We start from the raw sequence: 13,307 nt of genomic DNA, 5'->3' as shown, positions 1-13,307 counted from the left end.
ATCGATTCATAATTAACTTCAATAATAAAAGAAGACAACATGAAGGTCACAGAAGAAGCGTTTTATTTATACGAAAATGTTGAAAAAAATTGAATGTAAAACCAAAAGTTCGAATTAATAACCGGAAACATGAAAAACTTCGAAGATTATACAAAATTCAAATCTAGTTCAAAACGAGTTTGGATTGTCAAAGATACCAAAGGTTATCGCAGAACTGATGATTCACAAAATTTTGAAAAATGTGATGTGTCGAAACATTACTATCATTCTTTTCAAAGTAACAAAATAAGAAATAGCTTTCGTCATTATCTAAGGTAAATGAGTCATTTTTCAAAACCGAAAACATCATTTGTTCCAAAACAACCAAATTTTCCAAATCCAAAATTCACTAAACCAACAAAACAATCTTTCACAAAAGGCTATGGGCAAATAACGAATGGACAATTTCTATTAAAATAATGGCTTATGTTGAAGGTTTAAACCATAATCTAATAAGTTTTTCATAACTTGTGGTTGGTATAGGAACTCAAGCCACTTTTGATGAAAAATGTAATGTGATATCCAATAAGCTCACAAAAGAAGTCTTGCTCAAATAGAAAAGAAAAGGTGAAATGTTCACTTTTTACATGAAACCTGTTGTTGGTGCGCCATCCATATGTTTGACATCAATAAATTGGTGATCAATGATCTAGTTCGAGGACTTCTACTTTTAAAGTTTGATGACGATTCATTGTGTGTTGCATGTGAACAAAGGAAGCAAACTACTAGACAAGGACATTTGATTACCATCAATACAAAAATTGTAGAACCTAATGAATTACCACACATTGATTTGTGCGGTCCTTCATTGGTTGAATAATTGGGTGGTAAAATGTATATTCTTGTTATTGTTGATGATTTTTCTAGATTATATGGACACCAACATTTAAGTTAAGTTTCCAACAAGTTATGGTGCATAAAAGTCTTGGTTGATGAATTATATTGTAGGAGATGTAACATCCCCCTCTAACACATATCACAATATTGTGCATTTTGGGCTCTTGACACGAAAACTTTCCAAGGGGTCACCCATCCTAAAATTTTTCTTACTCAGGCACACTTTAAAAACATGTTGTGTCATGGAAGGTATACACATCCCTTATAATGAATGCATAGTGATCCTGCCCAACCAATGTGGGATCAGGTCCAGGTATCAACTCACTTTAACCCGCCTCCTTTATAGGGTTCAGTATCCCCATCGAACACCTTTACTCGTGCCCTAGCTCTAATACTATTTGTAACATCCCCTCTGACACATGTCACAATATTTTCTGCTTTGGGATCTCGACAATAAAACTTTTTAGGGGTTCACCCATCCTAGAATTTCTCTCGCCTAAGAATGCTTAACTACAATGTTCTTATAGGATCTGCTACCCTTACGACTTTAAAACGTGTTGTGATAGGAGAACCCCCGCCTCTCTAACCCTCATCTGATGATAACATGAATGCAGATCAATCTTGGAGAACCAAGATGCTCCCTGAAGTTGGTCAAAGAGATCATCAATCCTCGGGAGTGGGTAACAATTCTTCACCGTTACCTTATTCAGCTCCCGGTAGTCTATGCACATCTGATGCTACCCATCCTTCTTCTTCACAAATAGAATTGGGGCTCCCCAGGGTGAACTGCTCGGTCTAATTAATCCCTTGTCCAATAGCTCCTGCAACTGTGTAGACCACTCCTGCATCTCAGGAGGAGACAACCAATATGGTGCCTTGGTTATCGGAGCTGCACCAGGAACTAGGTCGATCCTGAACTCTACCTGCCTCTCCAGAGGTATCCTAGGTTGCTCCTCTGGGAATACATCCGCGCACTCTCGTACCACCGGCACGTCACTCACCGTCGCCTCACCCGCCTCCCGGGTATCCACGACATAGGCGACATACCTTGCGCACCCCTGCTGGAGATAGCGCATGGCTCTTGCTTCTGAACATAAAGCTGGTCCACAATGTGGCCTCTCGCCCTGAATCACCAGCTCTCCCCCATTTGGGGTCCTGACCCAGACCAACTGCTACGCGCAGTCGATCACTGCCCCATTGGGGCTCAAGCAATCCATGCCTATAATAACCTTGTTCCCCCACAATGGTATGGGAACCAAGTCTACCAAGTAGCGCTCCTCGAACAAACTCAAAATACAATCCCTAAAAACCTCTAATGCTCGCACTGATCGGTCGTCCGCAATCTCGACCTCTAGAGGGCAATCTAACATGCCCGAAGACTCAGGGAACCTCTTGCTAAGCGCAAGAGAGACAAATGATCGGGTAGCACCCAAATCAAACAACACCTGAACTGGGATACCGTTCACATGGAACGATCCTAAACAAAACATAACACATCAATATCACGAGCGACATATAATAAAAGTTAGAGAGAAGAAACCATACCCGTCACCACATCGGGTGCGGCACGTGCCTCCTCGGTTGTTAACTGGAAAGCTCGGCTCCTCACTACTGGAGCCTCGGACTTGACCTTTCGGCCATCCGTAACCCGTGTAGTCGTTGGAGTTGGCGCCACCACTGGCGTTGCTGCTGCTGCTGCTGTCAACCTAGGGCAGTTGGCCTTTTTATGGCCCCTCTAATTGTAATGAAAGTAAATCAGGTCTGACGTCTGGACAGTGGGGACAGGGGCAGTACAATCCCTGCTAAAGTGCCCCGTCTTACCGCACTTATAGCAGCCCAATGATCCTGCTCTACAATCTCCCTCATGAGGCCTTCCGCATTTCCTGTAGTGGCTCTGGCCCGACTAGCCCTTCGACCTAGTGTCGGATCCCTTGGGCTTCTTCCTCGAAACCCCAGTAACCTGCTCTGCCTCTGCCTTCCTCTTCCTGAGGTGCTCTAAATCAATCTCGCTATCCCTTGCCCTGGCAATCATGGATTCCAGGGTCGGGTAGGCTGAGTAGCTGACATGCTCCTGAATGTCAGCCCACAACATGTCATAATAGCGGGTCTTCTGCATCTTCTCATCCCCTTCATATTGAGGTACCAACAAAGCCCTCTCGCAGAACTTAGCAGTGATCTCTGCCAATGTCTCCGTAGTCTGTCTCATATCAAGAAACTCCCTGGCCAGCTGTTGAAGCTCCACAGCTGGCACAAACTTAGTCCTGAACCTGGTCACAAAGGACGACCAAGTCATGGCCTCGATGGCTAGGGATCCCAGTGAGTCACCAACTGACTCCCACCAATCCCTAACTCTGTCTCTCAAACAACATGCATCAAAGCGGACCTTCGACCCTTCTGGGCAGAAGCTCGTCAACTACGCAAACTCAATATCTACGATCCATCACTTGGCGGCAATGGGGTCCTTCACCCCATGAAATTTTGGTGCACCACTCCCCTTGAAGTCCTTGAAGGACAGTGTGCGCGTACCTGATTGGCTGAACACCAAGTCACTTCTGAATATCTGGAGGCGATCCTCCATCAGCTCAATAATCCCCTCCTTGATCGACCCGAAGATGACCCTGTCACCTCAAGGATACATCTCGTTATCTCAGATGCGATGAACTCGCGTAGCCCATCATCAATCTGCTCGGATCCCGCACCCGAGCCTGATCCTGATCCAGACCCTGAACCCCTACTCCAAGACTTGTCACTGATGTGTGTGAAACGAACTAAGTTTTATCCTACTCTTTAATTATGAATTAGACACACAAAGGCAGTGGACCTATCAATTGTGGCATAGTTAAATAAGTAGGGTATCGAACTCAAGGAACAAAAACTAAACTAATTACTAATATTATCTAAGAACAAGTAACAAGTAAGGTTTTCTCTAGTTTTTCAAGACTAGCAACTTAACTAAAATTTAACTAACACTTAACTAAGCAACTAACAGCTAAGACAAGTAAAAATAAACTAAATTCAATAATAAAAGAGACTTCCGTTTAGGTTTGAATCATTTGATCCTATGGTTGATTTTATGGTAAATGTATCAGATTAACTTTTGATTGGCTACCGACTAAGATGATTAGGTTCATGTTCGCTATTACTAATCCTTAGAAAACAGATTAATTCAAGCAATGGCCAGTTGTCTAAATTAATAAATTTCCTAATTTATTAATTCGTATTAAGTAAGACTTGTAGTGGTTAGTTAAATTAATAATTCACTTAACCTCTTGTTGATGGTTTATCACACAAGCTCACACATTAATTTACCTATTCTCTAATTAATCCTAGTTTCACATTCGCTATTCCAAGGCACATAACAATGTTGTCACATAAATCACATGAGGTAAGCAATTAAGAGATGTTCATGTAGCTTAATTACTTGTCAATTAACAGAAAATAGTTATGATTAATGCATAAGGTTCTTTAACAAGCTTAACAAAACAATATCACCAAATTAAATTAATCCTAACCATACAATCAATCCATATTCACAAAATCATCTACCCTAAACAGAAGATAAGGGTTTTAGTTCATAATTACAGTAAAAACAAACTCAAAAACGAATTCAATTAATCTAAACATAGTTCTAATCAAGAATAAAGTGGAAAAGTAAACTTATGTTTCCTTAAATCTTCTTAGAATTGAGGATTAGGGTTCTTCACGATTTCCAAAGCTCCAGACGTCTTCTTGGTCGCAAAGTAATTCCACCTCAATTCGGGAATGGGACTTCTATTTAATATTCAGAAAACAGGGTCTACTCATCGAGTAGATAACCGACTCGCCGAGTCCCCCTTGTGGAATCCGTATACGGCAAGGACTTTACGTATTGCTTCACGAACCTTCGTGGGTACTTGCCGAGTAGATGTTGTTACTCGCCGAGTAGATTTAGAATTTGGCTCTTTTTCTTCTCTCTTCAGTTCCCGAGCTTCCGATCGCCTCTCCTGCTTTCTTTCGCTTCCGAGCATATCTTTTGGACTGGAAATACAATTTAAACACTATTAAGTACCTTTTGTCCATAATTTGCAAATAATTAGCTAATAAATAATAAAAATCTATACTAAATATATAGCTAAATATGCACATATCAAAATACCACACACTTGACTTTTTCTTGCCCCCAAGCAAAACAGACTTTTAGCATAACAATATCATATAAGACAATCCCAATCAAACCCAACCATTATGCCAAGACCGCAACGCATGCATTTGTTTCTAAAAATTTTCCTAAAGACCCCCCTCAATTCTAAATACTTACAATCCTCATGAACACTCGCACACTACTTTTGAACTATGCTCATTTTATGCATCCCTCCGAATCCATCTGCAGAGAACCTCCTAACCTCAAGGTATTTTTGTTTGAGCAACCCAAGCATACATAATCTAGACAATTACAACTTTTTGATACCACTATAGAGCTTAATTGGTATTCTTCTCCTCCTTGATATTTGATCTTTAATTTCTTTGAATTCACCACCTTTATGATGTTTGGTATCTTCACTCTTTGATTTTTTTTTTCAGAGCTTTGAACTTTTGATTTTCATTTGACTATTCCAAAATTCTTACAACATTTTTGTAATTCTCTTTTTTTTTTTCACTTAATACCTACATGCTTAAGCAGGGGCGCTCAACTTCAACCTTTATTGGTTAAAGATCAAAATTTTCCTGGATACATTTCAAGTACATGATGCTAAACTTATTGCATTCCTCAAACTAAGCGAGGTTGTGTTTTTGTCCCATGATTTCACTAGAATAAAGGGAGGCCACAAATGCATTATAACGTATATAGGCTCAACTAAACATTTAGGTCTTTATGCAATCATCAAACATAACCCTATTAAGATTTCCTAATTGCTTTAACCATGATTTTCTAAATGAACCCTAGCAATTTTATGCAAAGTTTTCAAAATTTAACTAAAATGTCAACTAATATAACCAACCCCTACCCTACACTTAATTTATGCAATGTCCGCATTGCATACTATGCATGATAAAGAAAAAAATAAAGTAAAGAGGGAATTGGAACAAACTCCCCTCAGATAGCAATGGCGATGTTGATCGTCTTCATTCAAAGCACCATCTTCAACTGACTTTAGACATAGGAACAACTCATCCATGCCTTGGGTGTCAAATCTTGTGTGGTATGGCTCTAAAAATGCAGGAAAATAGTCTCAAAAATCTTTAGGAATTAATCTTCAACGAATATGAGTTGAACCCGTATCAAATGTGGTCGAATCGTAAGCTTGAGAATGGAATATTGAGTGACTCGTCGAGTGGTTGTGACAACCTGGCGAGTAAAAGTGTTTTTAGCAGAAAAGTCACATATTTGCAAAGGGACTCGTTGAATCCAAGATATGCACTCGGCGAGTACGATGCTGATTGGAAAATAAATCTTCTGCCTTGAATCCGTTTCTGATTTGCTCAGAAACACTTGATGAGGTTGGTAATGGCAATTTAGTGTCCCTCCAATTTCTCTTCAATAAATAGCACTCTTTAACGCTCTTTACTAACAGACTCAACCTTAAACTCAAAACTTGAACATTCTCATCTAGACCCGACCCTTACTTTAGCCTTGACATCAAGACTCTTGTATGCATCCTAGCTTCAATCTGAAAAAATAAGAACAACCACAAGTGATAATAAACAAACTCCTACTTTATCCTTAGTACTAAAATTTCAAAACACACAAAACAAATAAAAATTGTCTTCAAACAACCAAACAAATAAAACCATAAAAATATCAATCTTCATCTTCCTCGTCATCTCCTCCTGCTCCACTCCCACCAACTTGGTTCCTTCTTTGATTTACCCGATCTTCCCAACTCGCAACATAGGGATATCTGGGCCCGGGTCTAGGCGCAATGTTCATTTGTTCAAATAAATAAACAAATGATTCCTTATGATAGTTCATGCTTCGTCTAAGATCGTCCTGGTACCATCTCATTTCCACGTTGTACCAGTCCATTGGTATCTCATCATCCACCGAAATGACCAGTGGGTCTTCACGGATGTGTTCCCTTCTTGGCCTTACCCTCCTTCCCGGTTCCTCGGGCATCAACACTTCATCCTCATTTGGGATTCCAAAATGTCCCCCACCATAATCTTCAATGATCCTTTCCCTTTTATATAATGTGGTGCTAAAAGTAGGAGAAGGGATCATTGTCAATGCATTTGTTGCCCCTTGGTCTAAAATCCCATATGACCTAGCTAGCTTTGTAACAAACATGCCCATGTTGATTTTGGACGTGATCCGCTCTTTAATGGCCCCCTCTGCTAAATATTTTCCCAAACTATATGGCAGATTGCAGAAAACATCGAGGGTGATGATGCTCCACATGTACAAAATATCAAGAGTGGGAACCTTATCATCATCCTTTCTCATATTAATAGTGCTTGCAATCAGACGATGTATCAAGCGATGGATGGGAGAACGGATGCTGCCCTCTTGTGCAGAAGAAGGAATGTAGACCCGGTTTGCAATTGTGTTCCACCAAGTAGATGCAACCACCTCTTCAGGCAAGTCCTTGCGGCAGTGCTCCAGGAATGCTTCAAAGTATTCAGACATGATCATATTTTGATCATAAATTACCAGCCTCCAAGCAAGTTCTGCTATGTGGCATTGGCGCAGCTCCCCTCCAAGACAAAAAGTGATGATGCCCAGATTATAATAATCATTTCCACCTCAGACGGAGATGGTAGCAAAGAATTCCCAGCATAGCTCCTGGTAAACCAGTTCCTGAATCTTGAATAACCGAGTCCAGCCGTCATTGATTATGGTCACCCCTTCATTTACAAAAGACTTGACCAAATAAGAAGTCAATTCCTCCTCCAATCTGGCTTGACCTATCCAATGCCAGTCTATTGTGTTGGGCACATATATCTCCTTTCGTTTGAGTGCTTCCAGCTTGTTTTCCGCGCGAGCGAGTGAAGATTTGGAGGTTATTTGTAGAAACGTTAAGCATGGGAGGTCCCCATAGCCACCTCCCCTTGAACTTTGTCCCCGCATGGACATATTTCTTGCAAACCAAAACCAAGGAAACCACAAACAAAACACAGCGAAATTAAAAACATCAAAATTCTAGACATCTGCAACCTGGACTAGCTAAGTCCATGAATCGACTCGGTGAGTAGGATGAACTGCGCGAGTCCATTCCAGTTGGGGTGAAATTAACCGTCCAAATGTACAAATTATTCTAGGGTTTTATCTTGGTATGTCTATTAAGCATAAATGTGCAAATAATTATGTCTAAAAAAACCTAATTCGTCCTAAAAATTAAAACCCTAGATTTAGAGTAAACCCCAGACCCGAGATTTTCCTAGATTACAGCCATAAAACGGCTCAAGATATGATTTTTAACAAGATTTAGTATAAAAGACGTTACCTTTTTGGTTGAAGATGCAAGAACTAGCAAGAAATTGAAGATGAAGGATTGAGAGGAGAGAATGCTCGACAAGCGGCTGGTGGCTGCGAATGAAGTTGTGTTTACCAATTTGGGTTAAAACCCCTTATTTACAGAATGTAAAAATTAAATAATTTTTTTTCGGGTAAATACGTGGACTTGACGAGTAGGAGTCCCTACTCACCGAGTAGATACGCGAATCCACGACTTTTCGTGATTTCCAAAATGGACTCGTCGAGTAGATACCTAGACTCGACAAGTTTTTCGTTCTGTTTGACAAAAAAATTGAGTTCTTAAATTTTATACCACCAACCCCACACTTGAGCATTGCTTGCCCTCAAGTAATCATTTTAAGCACAAAAGAAGATTGATAAAAGCAGATTCTAACAAAAAGGAAAGTAAAACGAAAAAGAAAAGTAAAAGAAAACAAACTCTAAACTCGGGTTGCCTCCCGGAAGAGCTTCTTTTTAAGGAGTCATTAGTTGGACTCCATCCCGCTTTACATTGCTTCTTCCTCCTCCATTTGGATCTCCTTTTTCAGTTTCTACACTTTATATTTTGTCTTGTAAAGATTGATTCTTCTCTTATATGCCCTCTTCAATTCTTCCATTCTCTTTCTTGCAACAATTTCTTCAGCTTTACGCTTTATCCTTCTATCATGCTTCTTCTTTTTCATTTCTTCCTTTTCACGCCCCATTGTTTTCGTTCCTTCTTCATCTATCTCGATTGCCTTTTTGGTCATTAGCTCATCATCACTTGAAGGCAGAAGTTTTTCCTCAAGTTCATCACATATTAAAGAATCCCGTGTTTTGAAAGTGACAACTTCAAACATAGTAGAGACAAGGGAGCGAGGTTTGGTTCTTTTGCTTTTGGTTGGCATTGCTATATGTGATTCAATGAAAGAGTTATGGTTATCATTATTCAAAGTTTTAGTATCCCCTTTATCTTCTAAAATTTCCTTCATGTCATGATTAATTGCTTCATCATTTTGCATAATTGTGTCAAGGCAAGCCAAATAGGCATTTTGGAAGTTCCACAAATCTTCAAAAAATTTGCTTTCCTTAAGAAAATTCTCCATGTTATCAGGAAAAACGTGCACATATGGTTCATAAAGGGTACTAACGGTTTGCAGACTAAAATCTTCAACAAATCGGGATTTTTCATATGTACTCGTCGAGTCAGAAGGAGCGACTCGGCGAGTCAGTGGGCTTCCAATACTTTTAAGGCTTTCTTGATAATCAGCTTCCTCGATCAGCCTCTCTATCTCCTCCAAATCTCCTTTGGCATTCGAATTTTCTTCCAAAGATAATAAGAATTGACTTGGATTGATTTCATGCAAGCACACAAGCTCTTTTTCTAACAATTCATCCTCCAAATCTATTGAGGAAACTTCATCTTCTCTTGGCTCTGTGTGCTTATCCATTTCCTCAGCTTTAAAAATCACTGAATCATCCCCCACCCTTAATGTTAGCATAGATTCACGCATATTTACCAAGGCACAAGCGGTATTCAAGAACGGTCGCCCAAGAATGATTGGTACTTTAAGGTCCTCCTCCATGTCTAATATTATGAAATCAATAGGAAATACTAGTTTATCAACTTTGATAATAAGATCTTCGCACACACCCATTGGATGTAGTGTTGTTTTGTCGGCCAAATGGATTTTCATATGAATAGGCTTTGGAACCAGAAGGTTTAACTTTTGGAAGAAGGAATATGGCATAATATTAATACTTGCCCCTGAATCAGTCAATGGTTGTGTGGACATTATGTTCCCAAATTGACAAGGTACGGTGATGCTTCCCGGATCGCCCCTCTTTTCTGGCAGTTCATTCAACATTATCTTAACCACTTCTGCCATATCTTTTCTAGTTGTAAATAGGTTTTTAAGCAAGCTTGAATATTTTGGTGTTTGAAGTATCGTTTCTATAAATGGAATATTCACTTGGAGTGCCCTTATGTGCTCCATAAACCTCCTATATTCTTGAATCTGCTCATTAGGTATGGCTCGGCTCAGAAATGGCAAAGGGGCCCGGTAAGGTTTCTAAAGAAAGCTGCTTGTGTCATCAGGTCTTGGACTCGTCGAGTCCTTGTTGGCGACTCGGCGATCGATTCGGGTTTACTTGATTCCCATCTATTTTGCTCTTCTGTTTGCACCTTGTTGGGATTCTTCTGGACAGGGGTCAGAGGAGTGAAAATTGTTTCAGTATCTATTGTTATTGCCTTCACATGCGCCATTCTGGGATTCTGTTCAGTATTGCTAGGAAGTTCACCTGTTGCTCTTTGGTTGATTTGTTTTGCAAGCTGGCCTAGCTGTTTTTCAATGTTATGAATAAATGCTTGCTGATTCCTGAGCATATTTTGTTGAACCATCATCATAGATTGGTGCTCTCTAAGCATATTTCATTGCTCCTTCATTTCAGCGTCGGTATCATTGTGCCTTTCCTCGGACGCGACTACAAATCTTCTGAATATATCCTCCAATTCAGATTTCTTCTCCAGCATCGGTTCCTCTTTTTGATAAAAGCCCCTTTCTTTTTTCTTATACTTCTCCTCCTTTGCCTTTTTGTACTCATCATAAGGTAGCCATTCTTTTTTGGTTTTCGCCAATTGTCATCAAACCTATCACACTCGAATAACACACTTGTAATTTCCGGTTCCCATTCTCATCAAGGTCACAATCCTTAGTAAGGTGGGGCCCTCTATAGTTTTCACATCCCACTGTAATGACATGGATGGATTGGTCCATCTTAGTTATTCTTCGGTCCAAATTCTCTAACTTAGCCATCATTGCTGCCATGCTATCATTAACTGAGTTCACCACCCCTCGACTTGGTTCATTCCTGGGGTTATGATATTCTCTAGAGTGCTTAGAGAATTCTTTAATTAGCTCCTTTATCACTAGGGGTGCTTTCTTTGTGAGAGGTCCTTAAGAATAAAGGAGCTGCCTAGTTGTCACATTTACTCCATCATAGAAAATCGAGACTTCTTATTGACTATTTAGATCATGATGTGGGCAGTTCCTTAGTAAGCCTTTGTACCTTTGTAACATCCCATTTAAAATATAATAATTAAATAATAAACTTGGAACCTGAGAAGCAATTTTTATTATTATTTTATGTTAATATAGTCCAAAATAAAATAATAATTAGTGAGGTGTTGATTTCGGGGTGCCAAATGATCTACTTGTGATTTCCGAGGTTAAAGAGTAAATACCGTACTTAATTTGAAAAGGATTACGGGAACAAGGGTTTAAATGGTACATTAAGGAGTTGTTTTTAAAGAAATAGGAAAGGAGGGACCGGATGTGTCAATATGGGATAATGTTTCAATGAAGCGGGTATATAGCCTAAACTGTTCCATTGTCTCAAACCCTAACCCTTCTTTTATGCATCGGCCGCCACCCCACCTCATCTTCATCCTCCAGCCGCCATCGCCGGTTTTCCCTCTTGTGCTCCGACCAAATGAAGTGCCGAACGACCGCCGCTGAAAGCGTGAGCCACCACCGCCATGTGAGGCCTCATCCGCCACCCACAGCTTGCCATTAGAATGCCACCTACCCTACTGCCTCCGGAAAAGTCGCAAATAGTTTGGATCATCGCATGGGTTGCCGGAAAGCCTAGATGCGAGGCTGCTGCTATGCTCGGTAGGTTTCGCACCACCACCTCCCTTCCCCATTCCTTTCCAAGCGTCGCTACTTCCGGCTGTTGCTCTACTCCAGTCGCCACTCACCACAGATGGGTTTTTCGAGTCCTTTTCCGTGGAGGGACTTGCTGGTGGGTTTTGCTGCTTGACGGGGAATGGAAAGAAACCGCCGCCACCACTATGAGGTGGTGGCTGTCACTGCAATCCACCGTTTTGCCGTTGTTGTGTTGTCGTTGCCGTCGCAAATCACTGCCCGCCACCTCCAGATTGATGATGGGTGTGTTCTAGTGTTTAGATTATGTTTGTATGTGTTGTAAGTAGTGTTGTCGGCTAGAAAATGGAGTAAATGACCACCATGGCTGCTAGCCATGTTGGCTGCCACCATCTGCCGCCGCCGGCCACCTCAAGGTGGTTGTGTGTGTGTGTGTTTATTAGTGTTTGTGTGTGTGTTAATCAGATGGTATTGTAAATTGTAACAAGTGGAATAATGAAAGAGAAGCTCAAACCACCACCGTAGGTTGGTAGCTGCCGCCACCGACCGCCATGTCGGGTGGCGGTGTGCTTTGATTGCGTTTGGACCTTCTTTGGGGGATGTTTGGCCAATGTGGGATCAATGTAACCCTAATGGGTCCAATAAGGCCCAATATGACCTAAAAGCCCAACCAATGGACTAATAGGCTAGTATTGGGTTGGAAAACCTTAACTAGGGTTTGGAAAACCCTAATGGCATAAAACCCCAATTTTGAGAATTTATCGGGACACACGAGATTATTTAATAACTTGAAATATTAAATAATAATCATTGGCAAACTAACTTAAGGCAATAATGGGCTTAATGGATTAAGTCCTTAATGGGTTAAGTAAGAAACACTTAACCCTAATCATTATTTTATGTGAAAACCCTAATTTTGGGATTATGGGCATGAACTTATCGAGATCCACATTTGGGCCATTGAAATGGAATCGTGTATTAAGCCCAATCATAACATATGACTTATTTAGTAAAGTAAGGGACTTAATGGATTAAGTCCTTAATGGGTTAAGTGAGAAACACTTAACCCTAATTGTCACCTTATATGAAACCCTAATTTCTTTTGGGCCTTTCTATTGGGATTTGGTAATTGGATTATTAATGGTTCATCCAAGAATAATCATAAGGACTAGAATATGTTGATGGGCTTAGGGTAACCATATGAGGGTGTGGGCCCGATTTGGAAAATTGGGCCATATGTTTGGATGTAGCCCATTACTTGACTATTGAGCCTTTAGTGTGTGAGTTGAACTTTGCGCTTGGAACCCAATTATTAATTGGGTGTTATTGGATGTTGATAGTTCGGGAATCTGTCA

Source organism: Lactuca serriola, chromosome 3 (assembly GCF_051521515.1).
Source record: "Lactuca serriola cultivar US96UC23 chromosome 3, Lser_US96UC23_V15, whole genome shotgun sequence".
NCBI classification, from domain to species: Eukaryota; Viridiplantae; Streptophyta; class Magnoliopsida; order Asterales; family Asteraceae; genus Lactuca; species Lactuca serriola.
The sequence above is the reverse complement of the archived record's forward strand: the minus strand, read 5'-3'. Positions refer to the sequence as shown.